This window comes from Lissotriton vulgaris, chromosome 9, assembly GCF_964263255.1.
Source record: "Lissotriton vulgaris chromosome 9, aLisVul1.2, whole genome shotgun sequence".
Taxonomy (NCBI): domain Eukaryota; kingdom Metazoa; phylum Chordata; class Amphibia; order Caudata; family Salamandridae; genus Lissotriton; species Lissotriton vulgaris.
The window spans coordinates 540992060-541009215 of NC_141697.1; the positions used below are offsets into that span (position 1 = coordinate 540992060).

Here is a 17156-nt window from a genome sequence, read left to right on the forward strand (position 1 = left end):
AGAAATGCTTTTTAACATAGAGATGCTGGAGTTACAATGTCTGGTCGGGCCTCAGCCCTTCCATTGTTTGCCCACGGTAACAAATTTATTACCAGCACATGTGTGTTGTGACTCTGCTTTATGAAACTTATCATATATTAGGACAATGTATGTAGCAGAAGGTGCGATTGAGATGTTTGCCCACGTATTTGTTTATTTTTTTATATATGGCTGATTAATCTGTTCGTGAAATTTCCATTTCGTGACATGTTGCATTACAATATATCCTGCTTGCAGAATATATAAGTATTTTCAGCGCGTTGGCCGGGAATCGAACCCGGGTCAACTGCTTGGGAAGCATCTATGCTCACCACTATACCACCAACGCCCTCTGATGTGTTAGCTCTCGGTTCTAAATATTACGTTGCAGAAATCAATGACTATCTTGCACCAGCTTCAATGGTGCATTTGGTTTAGATACCAACATGAGAAGCAGTAGAACGTTTTTTGCAGAGGGTAAGGAACTGGGGATTGAAACCAAGGACAAAGTTGTGCAGAAGAGAAGAAATGAAAAGCAACAGTACAAATAGTAGAAATGAGCATATATAGGCAGCATGGGAAGCAAAGCAGGGAAGAGAAAGAGAACATTCCATGAAATGCCCAGGAGATAGATAAGAGCAGAACAAAAAGGGAAGAATGAAATTCAAAGCATGCCCAGAAAGTTGTGTGAAGCTCCCACCAGTCATTTATGGTTATAATTGTGTGTCTTTACTTTCAAAGTACAGGGTTGTACCTTTCACGATCACTCTTGTATTACACAGACACGAATAGTTGAGAAGTCTTTTCTCACATAGCTGGTACAAGCTTGCACTTTTCCTTTCTGGCTATGTGGAAATGACAGCTTGGTCCTTGGAAGGAAAATCAAGCAAAATTAGCAGAGGATGGTTTCGATCCATCGACCTCTGGGTTATGGGCCCAGCACGCTTCCGCTGCGCCACTCTGCTCCTTTGTGAAAGTGTTCTGTTTATGCAGATGAGGAGGCATTCAGAGAAGTGACGTGGGATTGGTCGGGCTCTCACCTCATTTGCCTAAGTATATCGCAAGGCATGCTGGGTGCAGAAAATCTTTATCTTCCCCTCTCACAATCAGTCACAACTGAAAGTCCAGACCCTCTTATTCACTAGCCGTTTCAGGCCTTTAACAAGACAACAGCTCTCCGACGCTCTCTGTCTCTCTCTCTCTCTGTGATCCTAGTGCTTGCATGCTCAGTATTTGGCTTTACCTGGGAGCCAGAGATCTACCCGGTGAGGGCTTGCCGGTATAAGGCTTTAGAGCGTTTGGGAGCGTTCGGTACATGAGAGGACGTTGGACTGGAAGCTATGCAAATTTGAAGCATCCAAACTTCCTGCTGCAGTCGGAGGCTCTTTCCATGGACATCTGCCTTTTGGATTCCTCTAAACTTGCCCTCTGATGAAACATTTTGTGAGCTGCAGTTACCTCCGACGGCTACAAGGTGGTGCTACATTCAGGTGAGGGCACAAGTATGCACAAAATGTTGGGGACTTTTGCCAGATTTATTGCTGGATCTTGCATATTTTTTTCAGAGGCTAAATATTGCCTAGGAAATGCTTTTTAACATAGAGATGCTGGAGTTAAAATGTCTGGTTGGGCCTCAGCCCTTTCATTGTCTGCCCACTGTAACATATTTTTTTACCAGTACATGTGAGTGGTGACTCTGCTTTATGAAACTTATCATATATTAGGACAATGAATATAGCAGAAGGGGCGATCGAAATGCTTGCCTACATATTTGTTTATTTTTTATATAATGGCTGATTAACCTCTTAATTATATTACCATTTTGTGAAATGTTGCTTTAAAATATATCCTGCTTGCAGAATATATAAGTATTTGTACTGCGTTGGCCGGGAATCGAACCCGGGTCAACTGCTTGGAAGGCAGCTATGCTCACCACTATACCACCAACGCCCTCTGATCTTTGCGCTCTCGGTTCTAAACATTAGGACCCTGAGTTCAATGACTATCATGCACCAGCTTCAATGGTGCATTTGGTTTAGATACCAACATGAAAAGCAATAGAAAGTTTTTGTAGAGGGTAAGGAACTGGGATTGAAACCAAGGACAAAGCTGTGCAGAAGAGAAGAATGGAAAGCAGCAATACAAATAATAGATATGAACACATAGAGGCAGCATGGGAAGCAAAGCAGGGAAGAGAAATAGAGAACATTCCATGAAATGCCCAGGAGATAGATAAGAGCAGAACAAAAAAGGGAAGAATGAAATTCAAAGCCTCCACATAAAAGTGTTTGAAGGTCCCACCAGTCATTCATGCTTATTATTGTGTGCCTTTACTTTCAAAGTACAGTGTGGAGCCTTTGACGATCCCTCTCTTGTATTTCAGCAGACACAGATAGTTGAGAAGTCTTTTCTCACATAGCTGGCACAAGCTTGCGCTTTTCCTTGCTGGTAGCGTGGAAATGACAGCTTGGTCCTTGGAAGTAAAATCAAGCAAAATTAGCAGAGGATGGTTTCGATCCATCGACCTCTGGGTTATGGGCCCAGCACGCTTCCGCTGCGCCACTCTGCTCCGTTGTGAAAGTGTTCTTTTTATGCAGATAAGGAGCATTAGGCAGAGTAGCATGGGATTGGTCTGGCTCTCACCTCATTTGCATAAGTATATCCCAAGGCATGCTGGGTGCAGAAAAACTTCATCTTCCCCTCTCACAATCAGTCATAACTGAAAGTCAGACACTCTTAGGCACTAGCCGTTTCAGGCCTTTATCAAGACAGTAGCTCTTGAACCATCTCTCTCTCGCTCTGTGATCCTAGCACTAGCATGCTCAGGATTTGGCTTTACCTTGGAGCCAGAGATATACCCGGTGAGGGCTTGCCCGGTGTGAGGCTTTTGAGCGTTTGGGAGCGTTGTGGACGTTGGACAGGAAACTATGCGAATATGAAGCCTCCAACATTCCTGCTTCAGTGAGTGGTTCTTTCCATGGACATCTGACTCTTGGATTCCTCTCAACTTGCCTTCTGATAAAACATTTTGTGAGCAGCAGTTTCCTTCGACAGCTACAAGGTGGCGCTACATTCAGGTGAGAGCACAAGTATGCACAAAATGTTAGGGACTTTTGCCAGATTTATCGGTGGATCTTGCATATTTTTTTCAGAGGCTAGATATTGCCTAGAAATGCTTTTTAACATAGAGATGCTGGAGTTACAATGTCTGGTCGGGCCTCAGCCCTTCCATTGTTTGCCCACTGTAACAAATTTATTACCAGCACATGTGTGTTGTGACTCTGCTTTATGAAACTTATCATATATTAGGACAATGTATGTAGCAGAAGGTGCGATTGAGATGTTTGCCCACGTATTTGTTTATATATGGCTGATTAATCTGTTCGTGAAATTTCCATTTTGTGACATGTTGCATTACAATATATCCTGCTTGCAGAATATATAAGTATTTTCAGTGCGTTGGCCGGGAATCGAACCCGGGTCAACTGCTTGGGAAGCAGCTATGCTCACCACTATACCACCAACGCCCTCTGATGTGTTAGCTCTCGGTTCTAAATATTACGTTGCAGAAATCAATGACTATCTTGCACCAGCTTCAATGGTGCATTTGGTTTAGATACCAACATGAGAAGCAGTAGAACGTTTTTTGCAGAGGGTAAGGAACTGGGGATTGAAACCAAGGACAAAGTTGTGCAGAAGAGAAGAAATGAAAAGCAACAGTACAAATAGTAGAAATGAGCATATATAGGCAGCATGGGAAGCAAAGCAGGGAAGAGAAAGAGAACATTCCATGAAATGCCCAGGAGATAGATAAGAGCAGAACAAAAAGGGAAGAATGAAATTCAAAGCATGCCCAGAAAGTTGTGTGAAGCTCCCACCAGTCATTTATGGTTATAATTGTGTGTCTTTACTTTCAAAGTACAGGGTTGTACCTTTCACGATCACTCTTGTATTACACAGACACGAATAGTTGAGAAGTCTTTTCTCACATAGCTGGCACAAGCTTGCACTTTTCCTTTCTGGCTATGTGGAAATGACAGCTTGGTCCTTGGAAGGAAAATCAAGCAAAATTAGCAGAGGATGGTTTCGATCCATCGACCTCTGGGTTATGGGCCCAGCACGCTTCCGCTGCGCCACTCTGCTCCTTTGTGAAAGTGTTCTCTTTATGCAGATGAGGAGGCATTCAGAGAAGTGACGTGGGATTGGTCGGGCTCTCACCTCATTTGCCTAAGTATATCGCAAGGCATGCTGGGTGCAGAAAATCTTTATCTTCCCCTCTCACAATCAGTCACAACTGAAAGTCCAGACCCTCTTAGGCACTAGCCGTTTCAGGCCTTTAACAAGACAACAGCTCTCCGACGCTCTCTGTCTCTCTCTCTCTCTGTGATCCTAGTGCTTGCATGCTCAGTATTTGGCTTTACCTGGGAGCCAGAGATCTACCCGGTGAGGGCTTGCCGGGTATAAGGCTTTAGAGCGTTTGGGAGCATTCGGTACATGAGAGGACGTTGGACTGGAAGCTATGCAAATTTGAAGCATCCAAACTTCCTGCTGCAGTCGGAGGCTCTTTCCATGGACATCTGCCTTTTGGATTCCTCTAAACTTGCCCTCTGATGAAACATTTTGTGAGCTGCAGTTACCTCCGACGGCTACAAGGTGGTGCTACATTCAGGTGAGGGCACAAGTATGCACAAAATGTTGGGGACTTTTGCCAGATTTATTGCTGGATCTTGCATATTTTTTTCAGAGGCTAAATATTGCCTAGGAAATGCTTTTTAACATAGAGATGCTGGAGTTAAAATGTCTGGTCGGGCCTCAGCCCTTTCATTGTCTGCCCACTGTAACATATTTTTTTACCAGTACATGTGAGTGGTGACTCTGCTTTATGAAACTTATCATATATTAGGACAATGAATATAGCAGAAGGGGCGATCGAAATGCTTGCCTACATATTTGTTTATTTTTTATATAATGGCTGATTAACCTCTTAATTATATTACCATTTAGTGAAATGTTGCTTTAAAATATATCCTGCTTGCAGAATATATAAGTATTTGTACTGCGTTGGCCGGGAATCGAACCCGGGTCAACTGCTTGGAAGGCAGCTATGCTCACCACTATACCACCAACGCCCTCTGATCTTTGCGCTCTCGGTTCTAAACATTAGGACCCTGAGTTCAATGACTATCATGCACCAGCTTCAATGGTGCATTTGGTTTAGATACCAACATGAACAGCAATAGAAAGTTTTTGTAGAGGGTAAGGAACTGGGATTGAAACCAAGGACAAAGCTGTGCAGAAGAGAAGAATGGAAAGCAGCAATACAAATAATAGATATGAACACATAGAGGCAGCATGGGAAGCAAAGCAGGGAAGAGAAATAGAGAACATTCCATGAAATGCCCAGGAGATAGATAAGAGCAGAACAAAAAAGGGAAGAATGAAATTCAAAGCCTCCACATAAAAGTGTTTGAAGGTCCCACCAGTCATTCATGCTTATTATTGTGTGCCTTTACTTTCAAAGTACAGTGTGGAGCTTTTGACGATCCCTCTCTTGTATTTCAGCAGACACAGATAGTTGAGAAGTCTTTTCTCACATAGCTGGCACAAGCTTGCGCTTTTCCTTGCTGGTAGCGTGGAAATGACAGCTTGGTCCTTGGAAGTAAAATCAAGCAAAATTAGCAGAGGATGGTTTCGATCCATCGACCTCTGGGTTATGGGCCCAGCACGCTTCCGCTGCGCCACTCTGCTCCGTTGTGAAAGTGTTCTTTTTATGCAGATAAGGAGCATTAGGCAGAGTAGCATGGGATTGGTCTGGCTCTCACCTCATTTGCATAAGTATATCCCAAGGCATGCTGGGTGCAGAAAAACTTCATCTTCCCCTCTCACAATCAGTCATAACTGAAAGTCAGACACTCTTAGGCACTAGCCGTTTCAGGCCTTTATCAAGACAGTAGCTCTTGAACCATCTCTCTCTCGCTCTGTGATCCTAGCACTAGCATGCTCAGGATTTGGCTTTACCTTGGAGCCAGAGATATACCCGGTGAGGGCTTGCCCGGTGTGAGGCTTTTGAGCGTTTGGGAGCGTTCGGGACGTGAGTGGACGTTGGACAGGAAACTATGCGAATATGAAGCCTCCAACATTCCTGCTTCAGTGAGTGGTTCTTTCCATGGACATCTGACTCTTGGATTCCTCTCAACTTGCCTTCTGATAAAACATTTTGTGAGCAGCAGTTTCCTTCGACAGCTACAAGGTGGCGCTACATTCAGGTGAGAGCACAAGTATGCACAAAATGTTAGGGACTTTTGCCAGATTTATCGGTGGATCTTGCATATTTTTTCAGAGGCTAGATATTGCCTAGAAATGCTTTTTAACATAGAGATGCTGGAGTTACAATGTCTGGTCGGGCCTCAGCCCTTCCATTGTTTGCCCACTGTAACAAATTTATTACCAGCACATGTGTGTTGTGACTCTGCTTTATGAAACTTATCATATATTAGGACAATGTATGTAGCAGAAGGTGCGATTGAGATGTTTGCCCACGTATTTGTTTATTTTTTTATATATGGCTGATTAATCTGTTCGTGAAATTTCCATTTTGTGACATGTTGCATTACAATATATCCTGCTTGCAGAATATATAAGTATTTTCAGTGCGTTGGCCGGGAATCGAACCCGGGTCAACTGCTTGGAAAGCAGCTATGCTCACCACTATACCACCAACGCCCTCTGATGTGTTAGCTCTCGGTTCTAAATATTACGTTGCAGAAATCAATGACTATCTTGCACCAGCTTCAATGGTGCATTTGGTTTAGATACCAACATGAGAAGCAGTAGAACGTTTTTTGCAGAGGGTAAGGAACTGGGGATTGAAACCAAGGACAAAGTTGTGCAGAAGAGAAGAAATGAAAAGCAACAGTACAAATAGTAGAAATGAGCATATATAGGCAGCATGGGAAGCAAAGCAGGGAAGAGAAAGAGAACATTCCATGAAATGCCCAGGAGATAGATAAGAGCAGAACAAAAAGGGAAGAATGAAATTCAAAGCATGCCCAGAAAGTTGTGTGAAGCTCCCACCAGTCAGTCATTTATGGTTATAATTGTGTGTCTTTACTTTCAAAGTACAGGGTTGTACCTTTCACGATCACTCTTGTATTACACAGACACGAATAGTTGAGAAGTCTTTTCTCACATAGCTGGCACAAGCTTGCACTTTTCCTTTCTGGCTATGTGGAAATGACAGCTTGGTCCTTGGAAGGAAAATCAAGCAAAATTAGCAGAGGATGGTTTCGATCCATCGACCTCTGGGTTATGGGCCCAGCACGCTTCCGCTGCGCCACTCTGCTCCTTTGTGAAAGTGTTCTCTTTATGCAGATGAGGAGGCATTCAGAGAAGTGACGTGGGATTGGTCGGGCTCTCACCTCATTTGCCTAAGTATATCGCAAGGCATGCTGGGTGCAGAAAATCTTTATCTTCCCCTCTCACAATCAGTCACAACTGAAAGTCCAGACCCTCTTAGGCACTAGCCGTTTCAGGCCTTTAACAAGACAACAGCTCTCCGACGCTCTCTGTCTCTCTCTCTCTCTCTGTGATCCTAGTGCTTGCATGCTCAGTATTTGGCTTTACCTGGGAGCCAGAGATCTACCCGGTGAGGGCTTGCCGGGTATAAGGCTTTAGAGCGTTTGGGAGCATTCGGTACATGAGAGGACGTTGGACTGGAAGCTATGCAAATTTGAAGCATCCAAACTTCCTGCTGCAGTCGGAGGCTCTTTCCATGGACATCTGCCTTTTGGATTCCTTTAAACTTGCCCTCTGATGAAACATTTTGTGAGCTGCAGTTACCTCCGACGGCTACAAGGTGGTGCTACATTCAGGTGAGGGCACAAGTATGCACAAAATGTTGGGGACTTTTGCCAGATTTATTGCTGGATCTTGCATACTTTTTTCAGAGGCTAAATATTGCCTAGGAAATGCTTTTTAACATAGAGATGCTGGAGTTAAAATGTCTGGTCAGGCCTCAGCCCTTTCATTGTCTGCCACTGTAACATATTTTTTTACCAGTACATGTGAGTGGTGACTCTGCTTTATGAAACTTATCATATATTAGGACAATGAATATAGCAGAAGGGGCGATCGAAATGCTTGCCTACATATTTGTTTATTTTTTATATAATGGCTGATTAACCTCTTAATTATATTACCATTTTGTGAAATGTTGCTTTAAAATATATCCTGCTTGCAGAATATATAAGTATTTGTACTGCGTTGGCCGGGAATCGAACCCGGGTCAACTGCTTGGAAGGCAGCTATGCTCACCACTATACCACCAACGCCCTCTGATCTTTGCGCTCTCGGTTCTAAACATTAGGACCCTGAGTTCAATGACTATCATGCACCAGCTTCAATGGTGCATTTGGTTTAGATACCAACATGAAAAGCAATAGAAAGTTTTTGTAGAGGGTAAGGAACTGGGATTGAAACCAAGGACAAAGCTGTGCAGAAGAGAAGAATGGAAAGCAGCAATACAAATAATAGATATGAACACATAGAGGCAGCATGGGAAGCAAAGCAGGGAAGAGAAATAGAGAACATTCCATGAAATGCCCAGGAGATAGATAAGAGCAGAACAAAAAAGGGAAGAATGAAATTCAAAGCCTCCACATAAAAGTGTTTGAAGGTCCCACCAGTCATTCATGCTTATTATTGTGTGCCTTTACTTTCAAAGTACAGTGTGGAGCTTTTGACGATCCCTCTCTTGTATTTCAGCAGACACAGATAGTTGAGAAGTCTTTTCTCACATAGCTGACACAAGCTTGCGCTTTTCCTTGCTGGTAGCGTGGAAATGACAGCTTGGTCCTTGGAAGTAAAATCAAGCAAAATTAGCAGAGGATGGTTTCGATCCATCGACCTCTGGGTTATGGGCCCAGCACGCTTCCGCTGCGCCACTTTGCTCTGTTGTGAAAGTGTTCTTTTTATGCAGATAAGGAGCATTAGGCAGAGTAGCATGGGATTGGTCTGGCTCTCACCTCATTTGCATAAGTATATCCCAAGGCATGCTGGGTGCTGAAAAACTTCATCTTCCCCTCTCACAATCAGTCATAACTGAAAGTCAGACACTCTTAGGCACTAGCCGTTTCAGGCCTTTATCAAGACAGTAGCTCTTGAACCATCTCTCTCTCGCTCTGTGATCCTAGCACTAGCATGCTCAGGATTTGGCTTTACCTTGGAGCCAGAGATATACCCGGTGAGGGCTTGCCCGGTGTGAGGATTTTGAGCGTTTGGGAGCATTCGGGACGTGAGTGGACGTTGGACAGGAAACTATGCGAATATGAAGCCTCCAACATTCCTGCTTCAGTGAGTGGTTCTTTCCATGGACATCTGACTCTTGGATTCCTCTCAACTTGCCTTCTGATAAAACATTTCGTGAGCAGCAGTTTCCTTCGACAGCTACAAGGTGGCGCTACATTCAGGTGAGAGCACAAGTATGCACAAAATGTTAGGGACTTTTGCCAGATTTATCGGTGGATCTTGCATATTTTTTCAGAGGCTAGATATTGCCTAGAAATGCTTTTTAACATAGAGATGCTGGAGTTACAATGTCTGGTCGGGCCTCAGCCCTTCCATTGTTTGCCCACTGTAACAAATTTATTACCAGCACATGTGTGTTGTGACTCTGCTTTATGAAACTTATCATATATTAGGACAATGTATGTAGCAGAAGGTGCGATTGAGATGTTTGCCCACGTATTTGTTTATTTTTTTATATATGGCTGATTAATCTGTTCGTGAAATTTCCATTTTGTGACATGTTGCATTACAATATATCCTGCTTGCAGAATATATAAGTATTTTCAGTGCGTTGGCCGGGAATCGAACCCGGGTCAACTGCTTGGGAAGCAGCTATGCTCACCACTATACCACCAACGCCCTCTGATGTGTTAGCTCTCGGTTCTAAATATTACGTTGCAGAAATCAATGACTATCTTGCACCAGCTTCAATGGTGCATTTGGTTTAGATACCAACATGAGAAGCAGTAGAACGTTTTTTGCAGAGGGTAAGGAACTGGGGATTGAAACCAAGGACAAAGTTGTGCAGAAGAGAAGAAATGAAAAGCAACAGTACAAATAGTAGAAATGAGCATATATAGGCAGCATGGGAAGCAAAGCAGGGAAGAGAAAGAGAACATTCCATGAAATGCCCAGGAGATAGATAAGAGCAGAACAAAAAGGGAAGAATGAAATTCAAAGCATGCCCAGAAAGTTGTGTGAAGCTCCCACCAGTCAGTCATTTATGGTTATAATTGTGTGTCTTTACTTTCAAAGTACAGGGTTGTACCTTTCACGATCACTCTTGTATTACACAGACACGAATAGTTGAGAAGTCTTTTCTCACATAGCTGGCACAAGCTTGCACTTTTCCTTTCTGGCTATGTGGAAATGACAGCTTGGTCCTTGGAAGGAAAATCAAGCAAAATTAGCAGAGGATGGTTTCGATCCATCGACCTCTGGGTTATGGGCCCAGCACGCTTCCGCTGCGCCACTCTGCTCCTTTGTGAAAGTGTTCTCTTTATGCAGATGAGGAGGCATTCAGAGAAGTGACGTGGGATTGGTCGGGCTCTCACCTCATTTGCCTAAGTATATCGCAAGGCATGCTGGGTGCAGAAAATCTTTATCTTCCCCTCTCACAATCAGTCACAACTGAAAGTCCAGACCCTCTTAGGCACTAGCAGTTTCAGGCCTTTAACAAGACAACAGCTCTCCGACGCTCTCTGCCTCTCTCTCTCTCTGTGATCCTAGTGCTTGCATGCTCAGTATTTGGCTTTACCTGGGAGCCAGAGATCTACCCGGTGAGGGCTTGCCGGGTATAAGGCTTTAGAGCGTTTGGGAGCATTCGGTACATGAGAGGACGTTGGACTGGAAGCTATGCAAATTTGAAGCATCCAAACTTCCTGCTGCAGTCGGAGGCTCTTTCCATGGACATCTGCCTTTTGGATTCCTCTAAACTTGCCCTCTGATGAAACATTTTGTGAGCTGCAGTTACCTCCGACGGCTACAAGGTGGTGCTACATTCAGGTGAGGGCACAAGTATGCACAAAATGTTGGGGACTTTTGCCAGATTTATTGCTGGATCTTGCATATTTTTTTCAGAGGCTAAATATTGCCTAGGAAATGCTTTTTAACATAGAGATGCTGGAGTTAAAATGTCTGGTCGAACATTCCATGAAATGCCCAGGAGATAGATAAGAGCAGAACAAAAAAGGGAAGAATGAAATTCAAAGCCTCCACATAAAAGTGTTTGAAGGTCCCACCAGTCATTCATGCTTATTATTGTGTGCCTTTACTTTCAAAGTACAGTGTGGAGCTTTTGACGATCCCTCTCTTGTATTTCAGCAGACACAGATAGTTGAGAAGTCTTTTCTCACATAGCTGACACAAGCTTGCGCTTTTCCTTGCTGGTAGCGTGGAAATGACAGCTTGGTCCTTGGAAGTAAAATCAAGCAAAATTAGCAGAGGATGGTTTCGATCCATCGACCTCTGGGTTATGGGCCCAGCACGCTTCCGCTGCGCCACTTTGCTCTGTTGTGAAAGTGTTCTTTTTATGCAGATAAGGAGCATTAGGCAGAGTAGCATGGGATTGGTCTGGCTCTCACCTCATTTGCATAAGTATATCCCAAGGCATGCTGGGTGCTGAAAAACTTCATCTTCCCCTCTCACAATCAGTCATAACTGAAAGTCAGACACTCTTAGGCACTAGCCGTTTCAGGCCTTTATCAAGACAGTAGCTCTTGAACCATCTCTCTCTCGCTCTGTGATCCTAGCACTAGCATGCTCAGGATTTGGCTTTACCTTGGAGCCAGAGATATACCCGGTGAGGGCTTGCCCGGTGTGAGGATTTTGAGCGTTTGGGAGCATTCGGGACGTGAGTGGACGTTGGACAGGAAACTATGCGAATATGAAGCCTCCAACATTCCTGCTTCAGTGAGTGGTTCTTTCCATGGACATCTGACTCTTGGATTCCTCTCAACTTGCCTTCTGATAAAACATTTTGTGAGCAGCAGTTTCCTTCGACAGCTACAAGGTGGCGCTACATTCAGGTGAGAGCACAAGTATGCACAAAATGTTAGGGACTTTTGCCAGATTTATCGGTGGATCTTGCATATTTTTTCAGAGGCTAGATATTGCCTAGAAATGCTTTTTAACATAGAGATGCTGGAGTTACAATGTCTGGTCGGGCCTCAGCCCTTCCATTGTTTGCCCACTGTAACAAATTTATTACCAGCACATGTGTGTTGTGACTCTGCTTTATGAAACTTATCATATATTAGGACAATGTATGTAGCAGAAGGTGCGATTGAGATGTTTGCCCACGTATTTGTTTATTTTTTTATATATGGCTGATTAATCTGTTCGTGAAATTTCCATTTTGTGACATGTTGCATTACAATATATCCTGCTTGCAGAATATATAAGTATTTTCAGTGCGTTGGCCGGGAATCGAACCCGGGTCAACTGCTTGGGAAGCAGCTATGCTCACCACTATACCACCAACGCCCTCTGATGTGTTAGCTCTCGGTTCTAAATATTACGTTGCAGAAATCAATGACTATCTTGCACCAGCTTCAATGGTGCATTTGGTTTAGATACCAACATGAGAAGCAGTAGAACATTTTTTGCAGAGGGTAAGGAACTGGGGATTGAAACCAAGGACAAAGTTGTGCAGAAGAGAAGAAATGAAAAGCAACAGTACAAATAGTAGAAATGAGCATATATAGGCAGCATGGGAAGCAAAGCAGGGAAGAGAAAGAGAACATTCCATGAAATGCCCAGGAGATAGATAAGAGCAGAACAAAAAGGGAAGAATGAAATTCAAAGCATGCCCAGAAAGTTGTGTGAAGCTCCCATCAGTCAGTCATTTATGGTTATAATTGTGTGTCTTTACTTTCAAAGTACAGGGTTGTACCTTTCACGATCACTCTTGTATTACACAGACACGAATAGTTGAGAAGTCTTTTCTCACATAGCTGGCACAAGCTTGCACTTTTCCTTTCTGGCTATGTGGAAATGACAGCTTGGTCCTTGGAAGGAAAATCAAGCAAAATTAGCAGAGGATGGTTTCGATCCATCGACCTCTGGGTTATGGGCCCAGCACGCTTCCGCTGCGCCACTCTGCTCCTTTGTGAAAGTGTTCTCTTTATGCAGATGAGGAGGCATTCAGAGAAGTGACGTGGGATTGGTCGGGCTCTCACCTCATTTGCCTAAGTATATCGCAAGGCATGCTGGGTGCAGAAAATCTTTATCTTCCCCTCTCACAATCAGTCACAACTGAAAGTCCAGACCCTCTTAGGCACTAGCCGTTTCAGGCCTTTAACAAGACAACAGCTCTCCGACGCTCTCTGTCTCTCTCTCTCTCTGTGATCCTAGTGCTTGCATGCTCAGTATTTGGCTTTACCTGGGAGCCAGAGATCTACCCGGTGAGGGCTTGCCGGGTATAAGGCTTTAGAGCGTTTGGGAGCATTCGGTACATGAGAGGACGTTGGACTGGAAGCTATGCAAATTTGAAGCATCCAAACTTCCTGCTGCAGTCGGAGGCTCTTTCCATGGACATCTGCCTTTTGGATTCCTCTAAACTTGCCCTCTGATGAAACATTTTGTGAGCTGCAGTTACCTCCGACGGCTACAAGGTGGTGCTACATTCAGGTGAGGGCACAAGTATGCACAAAATGTTGGGGACTTTTGCCAGATTTATTGCTGGATCTTGCATATTTTTTTCAGAGGCTAAATATTGCCTAGGAAATGCTTTTTAACATAGAGATGCTGGAGTTAAAATGTCTGGTCGGGCCTCAGCCCTTTCATTGTCTGCCCACTGTAACATATTTTTTTACCAGTACATGTGAGTGGTGACTCTGCTTTATGAAACTTATCATATATTAGGACAATGAATATAGCAGAAGGGGCGATCGAAATGCTTGCCTACATATTTGTTTATTTTTTATATAATGGCTGATTAACCTCTTAATTATATTACCATTTTGTGAAATGTTGCTTTAAAATATATCCTGCTTGCAGAATATATAAGTATTTGTACTGCGTTGGCCGGGAATCGAACCCGGGTCAACTGCTTGGAAGGCAGCTATGCTCACCACTATACCACCAACGCCCTCTGATCTTTGCGCTCTCGGTTCTAAACATTAGGACCCTGAGTTCAATGACTATCATGCACCAGCTTCAATGGTGCATTTGGTTTAGATACCAACATGAACAGCAATAGAAAGTTTTTGTAGAGGGTAAGGAACTGGGATTGAAACCAAGGACAAAGCTGTGCAGAAGAGAAGAATGGAAAGCAGCAATACAAATAATAGATATGAACACATAGAGGCAGCATGGGAAGCAAAGCAGGGAAGAGAAATAGAGAACATTCCATGAAATGCCAAGGAGATAGATAAGAGCAGAACAAAAAAGGGAAGAATGAAATTCAAAGCCTCCACATAAAAGTGTTTGAAGGTCCCACCAGTCATTCATGCTTATTATTGTGTGCCTTTACTTTCAAAGTACAGTGTGGAGCTTTTGACGATCCCTCTCTTGTATTTCAGCAGACACAGATAGTTGAGAAGTCTTTTCTCACATAGCTGGCACAAGCTTGCGCTTTTCCTTGCTGGTAGCGTGGAAATGACAGCTTGGTCCTTGGAAGTAAAATCAAGCAAAATTAGCAGAGGATGGTTTCGATCCATCGACCTCTGGGTTATGGGCCCAGCACGCTTCCGCTGCGCCACTCTGCTCCGTTGTGAAAGTGTTCTTTTTATGCAGATAAGGAGCATTAGGCAGAGTAGCATGGGATTGGTCTGGCTCTCACCTCATTTGCATAAGTATATCCCAAGGCATGCTGGGTGCAGAAAAACTTCATCTTCCCCTCTCACAATCAGTCATAACTGAAAGTCAGACACTCTTAGGCACTAGCCGTTTCAGGCCTTTATCAAGACAGTAGCTCTTGAACCATCTCTCTCTCGCTCTGTGATCCTAGCACTAGCATGCTCAGGATTTGGCTTTACCTTGGAGCCAGAGATATACCCGGTGAGGGCTTGCCCGGTGTGAGGCTTTTGAGCGTTTGGGAGCGTTCGGGACGTGAGTGGACGTTGGACAGGAAACTATGCGAATATGAAGCCTCCAACATTCCTGCTTCAGTGAGTGGTTCTTTCCATGGACATCTGACTCTTGGATTCCTCTCAACTTGCCTTCTGATAAAACATTTTGTGAGCAGCAGTTTCCTTCGACAGCTACAAGGTGGCGCTACATTCAGGTGAGAGCACAAGTATGCACAAAATGTTAGGGACTTTTGCCAGATTTATCGGTGGATCTTGCATATTTTTTTCAGAGGCTAGATATTGCCTAGAAATGCTTTTTAACATAGAGATGCTGGAGTTACAATGTCTGGTCGGGCCTCAGCCCTTCCATTGTTTGCCCACTGTAACAAATTTATTACCAGCACATGTGTGTTGTGACTCTGCTTTATGAAACTTATCATATATTAGGACAATGTATGTAGCAGAAGGTGCGATTGAGATGTTTGCCCACGTATTCGTTTATTTTTTTATATATGGCTGATTAATCTGTTCATGAAATTTCCATTTTGTGACATGTTGCATTACACTATATCCTGCTTGCAGAATATATAAGTATTTTCAGTGCGTTGGCCGGGAATCGAACCCAGGTCAACTGCTTGGGAAGCAGCTATGCTCACCACTATACCACCAACGCCCTCTGATGTGTTAGCTCTCGGTTCTAAATATTACGTTGCAGAAATCAATGACTATCTTGCACCAGCTTCAATGGTGCATTTGGTTTAGATACCAACATGAGAAGCAGTAGAACGTTTTTTGCAGAGGGTAAGGAACTGGGGATTGAAACCAAGGACAAAGTTGTGCAGAAGAGAAGAAATGAAAAGCAACAGTACAAATAGTAGAAATGAGCATATATAGGCAGCATGGGAAGCAAAGCAGGGAAGAGAAAGAGAACATTCCATGAAATGCCCAGGAGATAGATAAGAGCAGAACAAAATGGGAAGAATGAAATTCAAAGCATGCCCAGAAAGTTGTGTGAAGCTCCCACCAGTCAGTCATTTATGGTTATAATTGTGTGTCTTTACTTTCAAAGTACAGGGTTGTACCTTTCACGATCACTCTTGTATTACACAGACACGAATAGTTGAGAAGTCTTTTCTCACATAGCTGGCACAAGCTTGCACTTTTCCTTTCTGGCTATGTGGAAATGACAGCTTGGTCCTTGGAAGGAAAATCAAGCAAAATTAGCAGAGGATGGTTTCGATCCATCGACCTCTGGGTTATGGGCCCAGCACGCTTCCGCTGCGCCACTCTGCTCCTTTGTGAAAGTGTTCTCTTTATGCAGATGAGGAGGCATTCAGAGAAGTGACGTGGGATTGGTCGGGCTCTCACCTCATTTGCCTAAGTATATCGCAAGGCATGCTGGGTGCAGAAAATCTTTATCTTCCCCTCTCACAATCAGTCACAACTGAAAGTCCAGACCCTCTTAGGCACTAGCAGTTTCAGGCCTTTAACAAGACAACAGCTCTCCGACGCTCTCTGCCTCTCTCTCTCTCTGTGATCCTAGTGCTTGCATGCTCAGTATTTGGCTTTACCTGGGAGCCAGAGATCTACCCGGTGAGGGCTTGCCGGGTATAAGGCTTTAGAGCGTTTGGGAGCATTCGGTACATGAGAGGACGTTGGACTGGAAGCTATGCAAATTTGAAGCATCCAAACTTCCTGCTGCAGTCGGAGGCTCTTTCCATGGACATCTGCCTTTTGGATTCCTCTAAACTTGCCCTCTGATGAAACATTTTGTGAGCTGCAGTTACCTCCGACGGCTACAAGGTGGTGCTACATTCAGGTGAGGGCACAAGTATGCACAAAATGTTGGGGACTTTTGCCAGATTTATTGCTGGATCTTGCATATTTTTTTCAGAGGCTAAATATTGCCTAGGAAATGCTTTTTAACATAGAGATGCTGGAGTTAAAATGTCTGGTCGAACATTCCATGAAATGCCCAGGAGATAGATAAGAGCAGAACAAAAAAGGGAAGAATGAAATTCAAAGCCTCCACATAAAAGTGTTTGAAGGTCCCACCAGTCA

General features: G+C 43.8%; 9 non-coding genes across 9 annotated transcripts; all 9 read right to left on the minus strand.

The window, feature by feature from the left end:
• Window positions 1-1896: 1896 nt before the first annotated feature.
• On the minus strand, window positions 1897-1968 carry TRNAG-UCC (transfer RNA glycine (anticodon UCC)). The gene has a single exon. It is a non-coding gene; the product is annotated as a tRNA-Gly (tRNA).
• Window positions 1969-3473: 1505 nt separating this feature from the next.
• On the minus strand, window positions 3474-3545 carry TRNAG-CCC (transfer RNA glycine (anticodon CCC)). Its single transcript has one exon. It is a non-coding gene; the product is annotated as a tRNA-Gly (tRNA).
• Window positions 3546-5075: 1530 nt separating this feature from the next.
• On the minus strand, window positions 5076-5147 carry TRNAG-UCC (transfer RNA glycine (anticodon UCC)). Its single transcript has one exon. It is a non-coding gene; the product is annotated as a tRNA-Gly (tRNA).
• Window positions 5148-6669: 1522 nt separating this feature from the next.
• TRNAG-UCC (transfer RNA glycine (anticodon UCC)) lies at window positions 6670-6741 on the minus strand. The gene has a single exon. It is a non-coding gene; the product is annotated as a tRNA-Gly (tRNA).
• A 1535-nt stretch (window positions 6742-8276) lies between these two features.
• TRNAG-UCC (transfer RNA glycine (anticodon UCC)) lies at window positions 8277-8348 on the minus strand. Its single transcript has one exon. It is a non-coding gene; the product is annotated as a tRNA-Gly (tRNA).
• A 1522-nt stretch (window positions 8349-9870) lies between these two features.
• Window positions 9871-9942, minus strand: TRNAG-CCC (transfer RNA glycine (anticodon CCC)). The gene has a single exon. It is a non-coding gene; the product is annotated as a tRNA-Gly (tRNA).
• A 2553-nt stretch (window positions 9943-12495) lies between these two features.
• On the minus strand, window positions 12496-12567 carry TRNAG-CCC (transfer RNA glycine (anticodon CCC)). The gene has a single exon. It is a non-coding gene; the product is annotated as a tRNA-Gly (tRNA).
• A 1534-nt stretch (window positions 12568-14101) lies between these two features.
• Window positions 14102-14173, minus strand: TRNAG-UCC (transfer RNA glycine (anticodon UCC)). Its single transcript has one exon. It is a non-coding gene; the product is annotated as a tRNA-Gly (tRNA).
• A 1523-nt stretch (window positions 14174-15696) lies between these two features.
• Window positions 15697-15768, minus strand: TRNAG-CCC (transfer RNA glycine (anticodon CCC)). Its single transcript has one exon. It is a non-coding gene; the product is annotated as a tRNA-Gly (tRNA).
• Between the last annotated feature and the right edge of the window lie 1388 nt (window positions 15769-17156).